Raw genomic sequence first — 5,958 nt, 5'->3', positions numbered from 1 at the left:
AAAAGATCTGGCAAGCCCATGACAGTACCCCCTTCTTTAATGACGGATACAAGACGTCACAAAACAAAACATTAAACACGAGGAACGAGAGACTGCACAACAGAAGACAACCATGACAACATCACAATAAACAACAACGGTAAACAAACATACGTGACAAACGGGTTGGGGTGATTTAACAAAAACAGAACATCATGAAGGGGTGGTGGGGCAATAACAGGGGGAAACAAATGTCCAGAATGTGGAAAATGAGTCTTAAACCTCTGCTGAAAAGCAGAGGAGTGGAATGTCCTGGATTGCGCGGTTAACTGCGCAGACGGGTGACGTGTCTCCGGCTGCGCCGGCGGGTGACGTGTCTCCGGCTGCGCCGGCGGGTGACGTGTCTCCGGCTGCGCCGGCGGGTGACGAGACTCCGTCTGCGCCGGCGGGTGACCTGTCTCCGTCTGCGCCGGCGGGTGACGTGTCTCCGGCTGAGCCGGCGGGTGACGTGTCTCCGGCTGCGCCGGCTCCGAAGCTCTCTTCGTCCTCTTCTTCCTCCGTTTAGAGGCAGGGAGGTCAGGACGGAGACTGGCCGCGGAGTTAATCTCCCGCACCGGGGGAACGAGAGCAGGCTTCCCCAGCTTGATCGCCCCCGTAAGGATACCCCCTAGCTTAGGTGCGGGTGAAAGGGGTCGGGCAGTCTCAGCTGGGCTCTGTCGTTGAGCGAGGCAGTCTACCAAATCCCAGTAGGACAGCTGGAGTAAACTACCTCGCTCCTGAATCGGTGGAGGGTCATCCATTCCCGCCACCAGATAAGCGCTGGCTAAGAACTCCGGGTAGCATCCCTTCCTCTTCTCAACCGCCCGGGCATAGTCATTAAGGGGAAGCCCCTTCTGCGGTGGGAAGGGACTACTGCCGGAGAGAGTCTGGCTGGCGATCGAGGACCACCATTCCGGGTCCGACACACACTGCATGCTAGGTCCGCTGGGTTCAATGTGGCGCGTTCATTCTGTCACGATCGGTTAAACACCGGAAAGTAAAAACTAAAGAGAACCCAAACGCAGACGATAACTATAAATAATTGGGAGTTTATTAAAGCAACAAACACAAAAACCCACGAGGGGGTAAAACAGAATATAAATAAACACAGTGATGGGAACGGAACACAGTAACAAAACACTGGAATCAAAGTACAAGTCAGAAACACGAAATACATGAACTCACTGACTTACAACAACTGTAGACAATGAACGCGCACACGACAGACAACGAAAGGGCATTATAAAGACACAACATCAATGGGGAACAGGTGAACATAATTAATCACTTAAGACATGATTACATAAGGGAGTAGGGTAAAAGTGACAAGACACTGGGAACACGTGTTACACATACATAATGTGAAACAACACGTATTCCCACATAAACACAATGCTGCCCTGGTCTTGCCCTCTGGATAACAACCAAGGTCAGGCAAGACCATGACAGCCACAAGACACTGGGAACATGTGGAAGCCACACATATAATATCACTCCACATCCCCTCACACAGAACATAGTACTGTCATGGTCTTGCCAGATACACTCAGACCTGAGTAAAATACAAAAGATCTGGCAAGCCCATGACAGGGCCTGCATCTATACAGTACAGTGATAATTGGTTCATGCTCCATGCTTATTGGTTACAATGAACCTCATTATCTTGAAACTTTCATGATTTTCAGTAAACATGGAAGATTCTTTGTCTTTTTCCATACAACTATTACGAATAATGCAACATTTACTTATCATTTTGGGCAGTTGTATTGATTGATAGTTAGATCATTGTAAGAAAATGAATAGACACTTATTTGAAATGTGATGTGTGAATAGCCTTTTGAAACAGTAGTACTTTGATGTTAAGTTGTGTCATATTGAACATGTGATTTTGGTTGAATGAACAAATGATCCAAGTTTTATGTGTATTGTATCCAAGCAATTGAGAAAAGAGTTAAGTTTTGAAAAATGTGCATTTTGATCTTTGGTTGTGAGTTTTGTGTCTAGAGTTGTGAAAAATGACATCAATGTTCTGAAAATAGTAGCAAAGTGATTCTAAAAAACTGTAATTAAACTTATTTTTATACATTTATAAAATTTGTGTATTAACTCATAACATTTTGCCATTTTTGAGGACTGGTCACAATGATTTTAACTACTATATGGCTTGCAGCCTTTTGTGCTGTCAAAATATTCCAAAGTACAATGGTGTGGGCCGCTTGTTGAGTAGGTAGACTGTACATTCATTTTTTCTTTTGATTTTGCCACTACGTTGACAAGCACGCAAGCAAGCCTGGAATAATTATTTTACATACAATAATATATTAACTACTTTATCTTGGTTTTCTGAGCATATGAGTTTTAAAACTTGAAAAAATAGTTTTATATAAAATTATTAGTGGAATATTTTATGTATATACTACCAACTGTTTTAAAGTCAATGAGTTGATACTTAATCTAATTCAGTACCTACTGTCACAGTATGTGATTTCGGATGCAGGCCGGTATTCTCAGGGTAGCACTCTCAAACACATGCACTTTCTAGCACTGACGTCACCTGCAGTCACAAGCTTGACAAAAATGTAAAAGTTTGCATTGCCATTTGTAACAAATAGATTTTTCCTTGTGTTTATTTTGCAGGATTAGTACATTTTAAGTGAGACTCAAAGCAAAGCTAAAAATTATTAAAAATACAAAAACATTGTTAGATCTAAAGTTTAACTTTAGAGTTTAACATTTTAATATATGTTCAAGGCAGGGTCTGAACTACAGTGAAAAGACCGCAACATGATGTGCACATGGGGGTTTTAGTCCAGGTGTTTTAAGCCAAAATTGGGGTCAACCGTGAACAAATTGCAACAGAATCAAACTCAACCGATTTTGTATCTTCAATATTAGAATTACCCTAATAAGGGAAAGTTCAGAAAAAGAAAAATATATCCTATTCATACGCCTATTCATTATTTTTCCTCACATGAATAGGGTAAAAATGTAACCTTTAGATATCACCATAAAAATTACTGAGTTGATTACTTATATCAAGACAAACAAAACATGTTTTACAAGTTTTTTTAATTGCTTGTTAAAATTGACAAACGGTGCATATTCTAATTACAGATGTGCTCATTTGCATAAACACCACATCAGATGTAACCATTGGGTACAGCATTTTTAAAACATTCAGAGATTCAGTAAGTCATTAATTCAAGGTCCCCTCAACTGTAAACTCTCAACTATCACTTTTGTTAGATCAGGTCTCCACACCACAGACAAAATAAAAAACGATCCAGCCCCGGATGCCAGATCACGTCAGAAAATATAAGTTTACTTGTTTAACAGGCCTCTGTCAGTTAAGAGGTTGATCAATCATTACTAGAGAGGAGCACAAGCAGAGGACATGAGACAAAGGTTTAGATAATAAAATAGAACAGATGTTTATTGATGAACAGCTTCAGTTGCATTCTTACTAGTGATGCACCGATGTATCGGCCGCCGATATTTATCAGCCAATATTTGATGAATTTGAAACCATCGGCATATCGGCAATGAGACGAGAAAGGCTGATACCGATTGTTTATTAATTAACCGTATAAAGGCAATGAGTTGAATGTCTGTTGTTCAATTAAATTGATTTAATGTTCTGGTGTGCAGTATACTTAAGCACCTTTGTTGAGCTGGATCAAATGTCTTGGACAATAAAAGAAACAGACTGCACTTCCCTACTGAAAAATCCAGCTTAAACCAGCATAAGCTGGTAGCTGGTTTTAGCTGGTTTAAGGTGGTTTACGCTGGTCCTCCCAGCCTGACAAAGCTGGTCATGCTGGTGGGCCAGCTGGTATTCCAGCATGACCAGCTAAGTCCAGCTAGACCAGCTTAAAATGTGACCAAAACACAGCTAGACCAGCTTGCTACACCAGCAAAAACAGCTTCCTACACCAGCAAAACCAGCTAAAACCAGCTCACCAGCTTATGCTGGTCTTAGCTGGATTTTTCAGTAGGGTTTAGTGGGGGAAAAGAAGTCCAACTTTTTTTGAAGTAGCAATATTTATACACTGTTGAAAGCAATAGCACTGCCATTATTTATGTTTATTAAAGAAATACATTATATGTAAAAACAAAAAAAATGAGTTAATGTTGTTAATAAAATAAATGCTGAATAGCAAAAACCACCTTTGAAGGTTGTCATGTTGTCTTATTATATTTGTTTTAGCTTAATTTGTGCCTCTCTTATTATGTTGGTTAGGGTTAGGTTAGGATGTTGAATGTTAATTAGATCCAATCCATGTTGAGTAAAAATAATTTGATGCAGAAATAAACTAGCTAATAGACCAACTGTATAGTATTGTATACAAGTGTTTAATATCGGTATCGGCCAGAAGTTGTCTGATCCTATCGGTGCATCCCTAATTTTTACATTTTATGCTCCTCTCCATTAAACTGTTAAGCGTCGCCATCCCGAATACGAGACACCTAAGTTTGCATTAATATTGTTGATGTAAATTTTAATCTATCACTACAAACTATATATCGTTGGAAAGGTCTAAGCCTCCAGAATACACATTTCAACAGTGTTTTATAAAATAAATTATGTAGGGAGAGTAATTGATTCATTTATGAAGAGAGTGTGCCTCGAATTCACCCTCTGCTAAATGTCACTGTCCCACCAGCAAAACGACCACATTTACTTCAATGTTTGCATATGAATTCTTATCGAATCATGACAAACTGTATATTGTTTGAAAGCTCCAAGAGTGTAGATTTAACTCAATAGGGTGGAGTGACGCTTAAAAGGTTAAAACAACATAAGAATGTGACAAAAAATGGCACGCGGAACCAAAGCCTACAAGAATGAATTGATTTTGTAATGTTAAAGCGGAACAAAATCTGTAATTTGGAGAGACGGTGGAATAGGCGGTAGCGGGTATAAAAGTAAACAATGGATAAATTTGTGACACAGAATAAAAATACACAAAATTGAAAACACATTTGCATTATTTTCATTTACTTTTCAAACAAACAAACAGTAATTATAAATTTGCACGTTTTTCTCTCTGTTGGAAGTGTCCAATGCTGTTATGTTTTAAAAATATGACATGATTAAATACATTTCAAGAGTTAAACTTAAAGCATTGATTAACATTTTGTTGGGGCGATTGGGGACATGTGGGGCTCGGAACCCTTCCCTAACTCCAAAGTGAGGAATGGCAGAAAAGTTTGAGAAACACTGAGCAAGAGCCTCTTTATCATTCCTGCTTAACTGGCTGCAGTGAGTGAAAATCACCTCTAGGTGTCACACTCACACAGGTCTCTCATTAGGAGGTCTCTCATTTTTGCATTGCCAAAGCATTAGAATTTAACATTTAAACAAACAATAAGTGAAGATAAACAATGCACAGTATTTGAAGACATGTTGGGGCGGTTTCCCTGACAGGGATTAGACTAGTCCCAGACTAAAATAAATGTAAGAGGTGTCCAAACTGGGAAAAAATTGCACTGACATATTTCAAAATACATCAGTGCTCTTTGTTTTGCCTGTTTGTTAAAACATTATTAAACGGTCTAGTCCTTGTTTTAATTGTTATTTTTTATTTTTAATAATTATTTTTCAATTGTGTAACTCTATAACCTGTTAATAATGAAAACGAGTAACTAATACTAACTCCTGTATTAACTATACTACATTTTAATATACGAAGTCACATAAAAGCTACAATTTACTGATGTGTTTCGTTTTTGCAGCGGCTGGGTTTTAATATTCACAAGCGAACAAGAGGCGGAACCACTGTGAGAAATCATACATGACACATTATAGGGAAACACAATATTGTGGTGTGAAGATCTATGGTGAAGATATGTAAAGCATATGAAAGAAAGAATTTTAAAGGAAGAATTACAAGAAACAGGATGCAAGAAATTTACTACAGTCAACGTATTAAATGACGA

The sequence above is a fragment of the Misgurnus anguillicaudatus genome, chromosome 12 (genome assembly GCF_027580225.2).
Source record: "Misgurnus anguillicaudatus chromosome 12, ASM2758022v2, whole genome shotgun sequence".
Taxonomy (NCBI): Eukaryota; Metazoa; Chordata; class Actinopteri; order Cypriniformes; family Cobitidae; genus Misgurnus; species Misgurnus anguillicaudatus.
This window is presented reverse-complemented; position numbering follows the sequence as displayed.